The following is an 11,389-nucleotide window of genomic DNA, read 5'->3' as shown; positions in this document are numbered from 1 at the left end:
CATTTCCTTCTCCAGTGAATGAAAGTGAAAAGTGAAAGTGAAGAAGCTCAGTCGTGTCAGATCCTTAACAACCCCATGGACTGCAGCCCACCAGGCTCCTCTGTGCATGGGATTTTCCAGGCAAGAGTACTGGAGTGGATTGCCATTGCCTTCTCCGCTAAGCCTGAGAAAAAAGATGACCTATGAAAACATCAATACATAACATCATTTTATATTTTGTCTTCTAGTTCTCAACTATATTCCAGATAGTAAGAATTTGTAAATATATATATTTTACCACTCTTCGGGTATGGCCCAAACCATATTTACACTGATAAAATTCATTCTATGTCTAACACAAGAGTAGTATTTGAAGAATATGCAAAAATTATAAATATGGTCACTTTAGGGAAACTCCAAATCTCTGTTAAAATGAAAATATTTTCATTATTGTTTACCATTTCCCTTCACAGCTGTTTTGGTTTGTAAACTTTGATTTTACTCAGTATTTTCAGGTACATGTTTCTACACACAAGTATCAACTATGTTGTTCATAGAGGAATGGTCTTTAAAAACCATGTCCTTTATTATAAATATGCAAATATTATATTTTTATTTTGGAAAGATTTTTGATGATAAGATTGATATATTTAAAAAATAGAGGGAATTTCCTGATGGTCCAGTGGTTCAGACTCTACACTTCCAGCCACGCTTCCAATACAGGGGGCTCAGGTTTGATTCCTGGTCAGGCAACTAAGATCCCATATGCCATTTAGCATGATTGGGGGGCAAGGGTGAGAGAAAGGGAAAATGGCAGCCAAGTGTGCTGCAGTTCTCAAAAATTTCAAAAGCTCTTTTAATACAGTCTGCAATTTGTCATTTTAAATAAGTAATATCACTGGGATTTTGCCTGACTCTGTTTTGCATATACCATTATTATCATTAAAGAATGAAATGAAAGTTAAGAAGGGCCTTGCTTTCTTTCAAATTAAAAAAGAAAAACAATAAAATGCTATTAATGTGAATAAGACTTTTGACTGCTATCTACTGAACAAGAGTTCTTACAACGTGCAGCCAACTCATTTCTGGCACCATGACAGCACCAGATTCACTGAGGATTCTACTGAGGATTAAGAATCGACATACAAGGTAAAGGGTTGAAATGGCAGAGGCTTCATGAAACTGATTTAACTTAAGAATTACATTTGTTTCAATTTCATTAAGCTCTAATTAGCCCCTATAAAAACATATCCTTCCCTAATTCCTGGTAAAAGTCTTATTTTCCTCACAGATGTCTTAACAATTGCGAGGGTGAGTAAGACAAGTTCTAAAGCATATTCGAGTTCTCTGGCTAGAGCTAACTCTTAGCTGAAGTTCAGTGAACAGGTATGATCTTAGTCTTTATTTATAGAAGATAAATACAAATAAATAGGAGAATTGAGAGCAATTCAACCAACAAAGAATTGAAGTAGTTTGACTCTGGTGCCCAAGTACAACTCTATGAATAAATAACATCCTCTTTAGAAACCCCAAAGAAAGATGTTGCCTTATTCTAGCTAAACTGTGTAAAGACAAAGGCAATTTAATCTGACATAGTATGTAAAAGTTTATTTCAAGGGAGAAAGGATTTATAGCTGGAACATGAGTCTATAATTGCAATGATACGTTGCTTTTCCCATCTCCCCTGTTGCCACCACTTTCCTGAAATTAATCATTTCTAAAATAAAAGATTATGCATGCAAAAAAACTTGGAGGGTACATAAGGAGGTTAGTGTAGGCTTTATTAGGGAAAGAAACCAAAATCTCGGTGGCATAATCTAATAAAGTTTACTACAATGTGATGACATTTCTTGGCAGCTCCTATCCAAATAGTGACCCAGAGATCCATACCACTTGAATCTTTTGTCTGCATCAGCTTCTAGATGATGAGTTGGGGAAGAGCGAACTTGAGGGAACATACCAACTCAAATGCCTTGGCAGGAAAGTTACATACATCAGTTCTACACACAGCCTACATGCCAAAAACTAGTTAAATGGGCCCACTTATCTTCAAGGGGGCTGAAAAATATGGAAAAGATCATGGATATTTCATGAGGATAAACGTGTCTGTGACAAGGGAGCCAACTTTAGAATAGTTCAACAAGAAGTAACAATATTTATAACATAAGAGGTATAATAAGAATATTTCATGTAAAAAGGCTACTTGAATTTTAAAATAGGAGAAATTATAGCATTTTTATCATCAGAGAAACATATTTCTCCATCCATAAATGTTTGTATAAATCATTTAATTTGGAAAACTGTCAGTAAATTGCTAATTTTAAAATGCTGAGCAAGATGCAATATGTCCCTTTTCACAGACATTACAGACATCCAGGACCTTTTTTTTTTTTTTTTTCTGCCACTTCACATTATTCACTTCTTAGCCCTTTCATTTAATTTATCACGTATACAAGGAACAGTCTCAGCAGTCCTGTCCTACAAACCATATCCCTCACTTTAAATTGAAGTTCAGAGCCCATTTCAGGAAAGCATCTCAAGGGAAATTTCCCTCAATTAACTGTGGCTCATTCTTTGATCTGCACAATCCATTCCTTATCTCTTTCTGTCAGAATATTTCTTTGTATGTATTCATATTCACTGAATACGAACCTATCTCGTCTTTTTTGAAAGAGTATAAAATTCTCAGGGCATAAGTCATGTCTAATCTCAACTTTATACTTTAGGTTCCTATTACAGTGCTAAGCATCTATGCATACTCTGCAAATGTTATTGACCTATATACAAGGACTTGAAATTCTATGTAAAGATTTTGGGCTCTTCTGCTTGACTGAGTTAAATTCTTGATTAATTTCCTCCTGTTCATCAGAAAAGTATATTTCAGTGGATGAGAAATACATCATTTTGCCATGTTTATTTCATACCTGTTTTTTAGCTAGCTTTGTAATAATGAATGACAAGTTGGAAGAAATGTTGATATTCTAAGATACTAATATACTCACTGGATTCTAAAATGTACTGTAATTCTAATAGACAAAAGTAATTAACATTAAACATCAAATAATAAAAAAACAGCATTATCTTCAGGAAACAGCAAGTACAGAATGTAATTGAGAGTTTGAGGAAAGTGTGTTGCCAGGAGAAAGCCTATGTGTTTATTTTCCAGCAAGTTCTATGAATCTCAAAGTGAATTCCAACCTAGACAGGTTTATACTTTGACAGTAGTCTATCAGGTTATAAAATAATAACCCTTTGCCTCACTTACTTGGCCCTACTGAAGTACTTTCTTGTTTTGCATACTTTTGTTTCTTTCTTTTTTCTAGGACTATATAAAAACAATCTATATTGCCTTCATTGTCCTTGTTCAACTAAAACAAAGAAAATAATTGCACAATAGCACATTCTAAATCAGCAGTTCTTAACTTTGTATGCTGGAATCACCATGGAGGTGTTTACAAATATACTGCTTCCTCTACAAGTCAGAGATTTGGTTGTTGTTATTCCAGATAGAGTTGAGAATCAGTACTGTTTCTAAATTCATTTAGGTTTTTCAAATGTGAAGTCATGTTCCAAAAACCTGGCAAAAGGTCTGAATCTTTTTCTTTGTGACTGTCTGAAATAAACAAGAATCCTACCAAACCCTAAAAAGAACCAACCCCATCTATAACAATATATTAAAAAACAGAGACATTACTTTGCTAACAAAGGTCTGTCTAGTCAAGGCTATGGTTTTTCCAGTGGTCATGTATGGATGTGAGAGTTGGACTATAAAGAAAGCTGAGTGCTAAAGAATTGATGCTTTTGAACTGTGGTGTTGGAGAAGACTCTTGAGAGTCCCTTGGACTCCAAGGACATCCAACCAGTCCATCCTAAAGGAGATCAGTCCTGGGTATTCATTGGAAGGACGGATGTTGAAGCTGAAACTCCAATACTTTGGCCACCTGATGCAAAGAGCTGAGTCATTTGAAAAGACTCTGATGCTGGGGAAGATTGAGGGCAGGAGAAGGGGATGACAGAGGTTGAGATGGTTGAATGGCATCCCCAACTCAATGGACATGGGTTTGGGTGGACTCTGGGAGTTGGTGATGGACAGGGAGGCCTGGTGTGCTATGGTTCATGGGGTTGCAAAGAGTTGGACACAACTGAGCAACTGAACTGAACTGAACATCTATTTCACTTTGACATTTAGTTTCTGAGACTAGAGAGAAATAAATGCAACTGGAATGTGTATAGGTAAGTGAAAATTTCATTAAACTTACTATTCTTCAGATGTATTTACTTGATTACTTGTGTGTGTGTGCATGTTTGAAAGACCTGTGGATTTGACAGTGACATAGAAAACAGAAATATGTAAACAAAACACCTAAAAAGTTACTAAAATTTACACCATAAGTGTACCAAGAGCACATTTATGTGCTTTAACACTACTTATACTATAACATTGCTAACATGGTTATGCAGTGTTCCTCTATAAGGTATTCGTAAAAATTTTTTGCTTAATTCTGATTCTCCTCTCCTTACTATCACAAAATATCCAAAAAAGTCTTGTAGAGAGTCAAAAGCATTCTTTCTCTCTCTCTGAAGTTGCACATTTCATATCATCACTGTGGATAACTTTCTAAGATCTTTCTAGTTTGAGAGTAACAGGAATTATTTCCTTAATGTAAAATGGTAAGATTATAGAGAATTAATATGAAATTTCAAAGATTTGATTGCATAAGAATTGCTATTTAAAATGAAGAGCCAGTAACTGAGAGTCAAATATTATAACTTGGAGAAAGCCTCTAGAAGCAGCATGTTGATGAAGGTAAGAAACATAGGAGAAATCATCTGTTTAAACCATGAGCTCATTCTTAAGTTACAGCTGGCTGGGTTCTATTGTTCTGGTGAATTGAAGGTTACTCAAAGGGAAGAGCAGCAGAAGAGGGTGCACCAAAAATCTTCAATCAGAAAAAAGTCATTACAAGTAGCAACTCACTCCAGCATTCTTGTCTGAAAAATCCCATGGACAGAGGAGCCTCATGGGCTACAGTCCATAGGATCATGAAAAGTGGGACATGACTGAGCAACTGAGCATGCTACAGTATATCAAGTCAAGAAGGCAGAACTGAAATCAGGAAGCTGAGCAATCAGAATGAGGAACTGGGATCACTGGAGCCGGAGATAGGTGGTAGAAGACAAAAGGGAGGTCAGTCAGAAGGCGACAAAGCTATAGAAAGGAGGCCGGAATGAGTGAAGGGAACCCAGGGCTCTTCTGAGGTGCTCTTCTTGAGGAAGCTACTGTGCTGCCAGGCAGAACAAGCAAACAGGCAAAACTGACCGATGAATATAGTAGAATAAGCTCCATATTTATTCATATTTTCATTCTTTATTCAACAAATATTTATTACATGCCTAGTATACAACAGGCACTATGTTGGATTCTGAGGAAGGAACTAATGCTCTGTCAAAATATCTCCAAGTTAAGGAAACTGCACAGCCCAGTTCTGGAAGCCAGGAGGGAAGGGGTGGATGGTTGGTGGTTGTTATTATTGAACAGATGGCCACTTTCTCAAGGCCCTTATTGTTTCATGCTATAGAAATGCAAGCTATAAAGTCCAGCATCATCAAGCAATATTTCAGAAGCTCTTAAAAATTATTATGTCTGTGTACATAAATAAGAATCAGGATAAAGCTAAGGATTGGCAGAGCATTTTGGTAAATTAAATGAGTTTACTTCAAACAGAAACCTTAGATGCTATCCTCAAGATTCCTACCATTTTAGATATAGTTGTGAATCATGCTTAGAAACATACTTTACTAGTTGAGCTGTGGTCCTTCTTTCCTGTTGAGTTATACAGGACTGAGATAGGCCTGAGCACCAGAAATGAGGCAAATGCTAGAAGTGTTGAATACTTGTGCACTTCATTTTCAGATGTTTGATTTCCCCTCTACCTGGTGTAATGGGCTCTTTTAAATAAACCTCTCCTTAACTCGCCAACCTACGATTGATTTAAGCAACCATATCGGGTCAAGGCTGAAACACATCTACTTAATTTTAATAAATGTAAATTTTAGATCCTCCCTGAATTTTTAAGCTTCTTCTGGAAGGAACTATGTTTCTTATGGTTGTGTGTGTGTGCTCAGTTGCTCAGTCATATCCGATTCTTTTTGGCCCCATTGCCTGTAGCCCGCCAGACTCCTCTGGCCATGGAATTTTCCAGGCAAGAATACTAGAGTGTGTTGCCATTTACTTCTCCAGGGGATCTTCCTGACCCAGGGATTGAACCCTTATCTCTTACATCTTTTGCATTTGCAGGCAAGATCTTTGCTGCTAGAGCCACATGAGAAGCCTCTTATGTGTTTGTTTTACTTTTAGTGGCTGCAGAGGAGTCATATGTATTTATATTATCAGTCACTCTCCTATTGAAGAGCCATTACTTCCTATGTAGTATTTGGCTACTGTGAACGCACTGCAATAAATATCCTTCCTATTGGTGGTTTGTTTTATGGCTGGACTAACAAGAAGAGGGGTTTCCGTGTCAGAGGGTATATGTATTTTTAATTTTAAGAGACATTGCATTCCAAAATGTTTTTAATACTTTAGGTTTTATACTTGCCCAAGTTATCACCCTTTCAAATTGTTGGGCTCACAGCTGTAATGTGGTGTCTCTTAGTTATTTTATTTTTACATAAAAAGTTAATAGAGCATTATTTTCATATACCTGATCACTTGAAGATGATCTCTGTGAATTGACTATTATTGAGCTACTATTCTCATCTTGACAAATTTTTCAGTGTCCTGTGTGTATTATAGAGACAACATTATCAGTATTCTTCAGCACACATACTTTTCTTTCAAAACCTATTACACATCTTTGGATTTTGTCTGTGTTATATTTTGCTACCAATTTATATATCTTATCTCTTATGGCTTCTGAGTTTTCAGTATTAGTTAAGAGGTCATCCTTGCTGTTAGCTATTGTGCACGTAGTAGTCTCCTAGATGTTTGCAAAATTTATTTTTCTAACTATTTACAAAGAAATCTTCAATTCATCTGAATTTTTTTTTTTTTTTGCACAAGTTATAAGATGCAAATAGATAGTTCATTGTGCCAGGGCTAATTATTAATGATACATCTTTTCTGTGTGAGATGAAATACTACCTTTGTCAAGTATAAAATCTTCTATTATATACTATAATTCATTTCTAGATACTTTTTTTCTTCTACAGATTTATGTCATGCTGATAAAATGATAATTGAATATCAGTATTTTACAGGGTTTTCTATGGTTATGCTATCTCTTACTATTCTTTTGTATGTGGAGAGGGGTGAAAGAGATCGTTAAAACCTATTCTGTATATAAATTGTAAGGCAATTTTTTACATATTCTAAAATTTCCAGCTGGGATTCTGATTGATATTAAGTCCACATTTGTTTTAGAAGCATAAAATTTTCTATTCTAGTATATCTCATCTAAAACCTGATTTGTATTTCTATTTGCGGAGATATTTGTTTTATATCCTTTAATGAGATTTTTATTTTTCCTCATGTAGGAACTAAACCTTTAACAATATTTTACTAGGTACATAAAAGCATATGAGTATGCTTTCTGACAGTTACTTAATCCTAGCAAATCTTACAGGATCTAGTGCAACAAAAGTTAAGTACTTGATTGTGTATGTGTGTGTTGTGCTGATAACACATATCCGTTTTCTTTCTTTCTATATTATAGTCTAAATATAAATTATGAGCCCTTCTCTCCTATCTATAATTACCTTACTTAGATAGTTTATAATGCCATATCTGTTCAGCCTGTTCTTTTCTGGAGTAAACGACCCTACATTCAGTTCAGTTCAGTTCAGTTCAGTTCAGTTGCTCAGTCGTGTCTGACTCTTTGTGACCCCATGAATCACAGCACACCAGGCCTCTCTGTCCATCACCAACTCCCAGAGTTCACTCAAACTCATGTGCATTGAGTCAGGGATGCCATCCAGCCATCTCATCCTCTGTCATCCCCTTCTCCTGCCCCCAATCCCTCCCAGCATCAGGGTCTTTTCCAGTGAGTCGACTGTACACATGAGGTGGCCAAAGTATTGGAGTTTCAGCTTCAGCATCAGTCTTTCCAATGAACACCCAGGACTGATCTCCTTTAGGATGGACTGTTTGGATCTCCTTGCAGTCCAAGGAACTCTCAAGAGTCTTCTCCAACACCACAGTTCAAAAGCATCAATTATTTGGCATTCAGCTTTCTTCACAGTCCAACTCTCACATCCATACATGATCCTACATTATCAACCTCTAAATACTTCCCAACTGCCTTATAGGTAAATAGTCCTCTTTCCCAAAGGAGTTACTACAATCACCAGTTCTTTCCATTCAGGATAGAACATGAGCCCCTGACTAACTCTTACAAGTGATAGACATTCCATACTTTCCACAGCTGACTCTTATCTGTCTGCTTGTCTGCCTATCTATTATCTATCTATCTATTTACATGTAGTTGATCTAAAATACCATATCCCAATTTCAGTTGAAGTTTATACATATATAAACTTATTTAAACATATATAAACATATATAAAGTATTTATGTGATGAATCAATTAAGAAAACACAAGTTTGGACCTTACTATAGAAAGAGGAGGCGGAAGAGAGGAGGCTATGAACAGTATCCTAAGATCCAACTAAGGAAATACACAGCAAAATAAATGCATATCAAGACATCAATCCTGGGACTTCCCTGATGGTCCAGTGGCTAAGACTTTGTGCTCCCAATGCAGGGGGCCCAGGTTTGATCTCTGGTCAAGGAACTAGATCCCACAAGCCGAAACTAAGAATTCACATGCTGCAACTAAAGAACCCATATGCCACAATGAAGATTAACGATCCTGAGTGCCACAACTAAGACTCAGAACAGCCAATTAAATAAATTAAGTTAAAAAGACATAAATCCTGCCTCAGCTAGGCAGTAACCAGAGACTGATGAACAACACAGCCTTGCCAGTTAAAACCCTACTTTGTACAGTAGCTATTTTAACTATTGTTACTAGTCACAAGCAAACAGCATCTGTTGTTGCCATAACAACAGATGTATGGACTGTATTCAAGGACATAATTTGTCCTGGACTGTATTCAAAGACTTATAATATAATCCTGTGTTATAACTGGACACTGGACTGTATTCAAGAACATAATTTATCTAACAAAAATTAAGGCAAAAACTAGACTATACAATTTAGAGCCTAAATATGGCAACATTCATTTATAAAAGTTGGATTTAGAAGAAATTAATCACAACTGATTGTTCTATCCTGGCCTAAAGAAATTTGCAGCTCCCATTTTATTCAACTTTTTAAGTTCAGTTCAGTTCAGTCGCAGTCATGCCCGACTCTTTGCGACCCCATGAATCACAGCACACCAGGCCTCCCTGTCCATCACCAAGTCCCAGAGTTCACTCAGACTCACATCCATCGAGTCCGTGATGCCATCCAGCCATCTCATCCTCTCTTGTCCCCTTCTCCTCCTGCCCCCAATCCCTCCTAGCATCAGAGTCTTTTCCAATGAGTCAACTCTTCGCATGAGGTGGCCAAAGTACTGTAGTTTCAGCATTAGCATCATTCCTTCCAAAGAAATCCCAGGGCTAACCTCCTTCAGAATGGACTGGTTGGATCTCCTGGCAGTCCAAGGGACTCTCAAGAGTCTTCTCCAACAGCACAGTTCAAAAGCATCAATTCTTTGGTGCTCAGCCTTCTTCAACTTTTTAAGACTGGACAAATCTGAGGGTCTGGACTTGAATCCCTGTTCTGGTACTAATGAATTGTGGAAAGCTGGACAAATTCAATTTCTAATGCCACTTTTATGAATTAGAGATTATAATCTTATATACTTTATATCAGTGGTTGTCAGCTGGGCCAATTTTGGTTGTTACAACCGGGAGGGTGTTACTGGCATCTAAGTCAGTAGAGTCAGGGATTCTTTGAGACATCGTGCAATGCATAGGCCAGTCGCCACAACAAGGAATTATCCAGCCTGTAGGCTAATGTTGAGAAACTCTGCTTATTAGGACAGGGTTGGCCTTTGGTCAGCACGTACACTGTTGCTGCTCTCATCATAACTATTGTTAATAATGGGAAGTCACTCCTTTTTTTCCCATTCATCATTTTCTGTTACTATACTGTGGTTGCTTGTGGGGAGGAAGGAAGTGTTAAAGTATGATAATGATGAACAGTAAATTCTGCATATAGGTAAAATGCCACAGGAATAGTAACTTATTAAGGAAAATCTGCTGATTAGCTCTTTAAAGTATCTCCAACCCTTTAACTCCAAATACTATTTTCAGGACTGTTTTACCTGTTCTGAGAACTTCCTTCAGAATTAGCAATTAAGGGCAAGACCTTAAAGTGAACTCCATCAGGTACGTAACGTAAACAAACAAAATCCCCAAATCCCTGTATGCAATTTCTTTCTTGTATTCTTTATTTAATCAGACATGTTATAATGATATTTTGTTTGTTTGTTTAGTCACTAAGTTGTGTCTGAGTCTTTGTGACCCCCATGGACTGTAGCCCACCAGGCTTTTCCGACCATGGGATTCTTCAGGCAAGAATACTGGAGTGGGTTGCCATTTCATTGTCCAGGAGATGGCATCTTATATAAAATGTCATTTTAAAGGTAATAAAAATTAAAATAAAATATTTACACAGTCACTGAATTAATAATGCAATCTGAAAGAGCAAAAGGATATAAATGTGCTATATTGCTGAAGATTAGTAAGCCATTAAATGAATGACTTCAGTGCTGCTTTGGGTAACTCAAGGTCTATTTGGTTTGTATCAGGACTTTTTGGTTAATGAAGAAAAACTGAAGTACTTAACAAAGGCGGAAAAAAGGATTTTAGTTAAAGATTAATAGCAGATCAGCTAAGCTTTACTGAGTTCACACATGAACAATTTAAGAGCACTGATTCCACTGATTTTAAGACAGAGTCAAAGCACAGTCCCAGTGCAAGCAACATCATCATCACAAGAGAAAGCACTAGAAATGCAAAGCCTCAGGCTTCAGCCCAGGTCTCCTGAATCAGGAACTCCAAGGATGAGTCCAGCCACGAGGTGTGATCATAGTCCTCCAGGCGACTGGGACGCACACTGAAGTTTGTGAACTACTATAGAAGAAACAAGCAAAACAAACAAAAGGAGAAGCTGCTTTCCATGGACTCCTCAAAGCAAATAATTTTATATGAATTTATTTTCCATTCCTCAAGGAGGATGCAACCCAGGTCCACTCTGCTGAGGAGTCTTTAACTCAAATACAAGGGATTCACTTAACTAGATTTTTACCCTCAACTAGACTTTTAGTCCAACTGATAATAGAAGAGAGCTTGGTGACCACCACACAAGATGTACTCTTGCTACAGCACAGGGAGCGTCAC

This window comes from Oryx dammah, unplaced genomic scaffold, assembly GCF_014754425.2.
Source record: "Oryx dammah isolate SB20612 unplaced genomic scaffold, SCBI_Odam_1.1 HiC_scaffold_2, whole genome shotgun sequence".
Taxonomy (NCBI): domain Eukaryota; kingdom Metazoa; phylum Chordata; class Mammalia; order Artiodactyla; family Bovidae; genus Oryx; species Oryx dammah.
The sequence above is the reverse complement of the archived record's forward strand: the minus strand, read 5'-3'. Positions refer to the sequence as shown.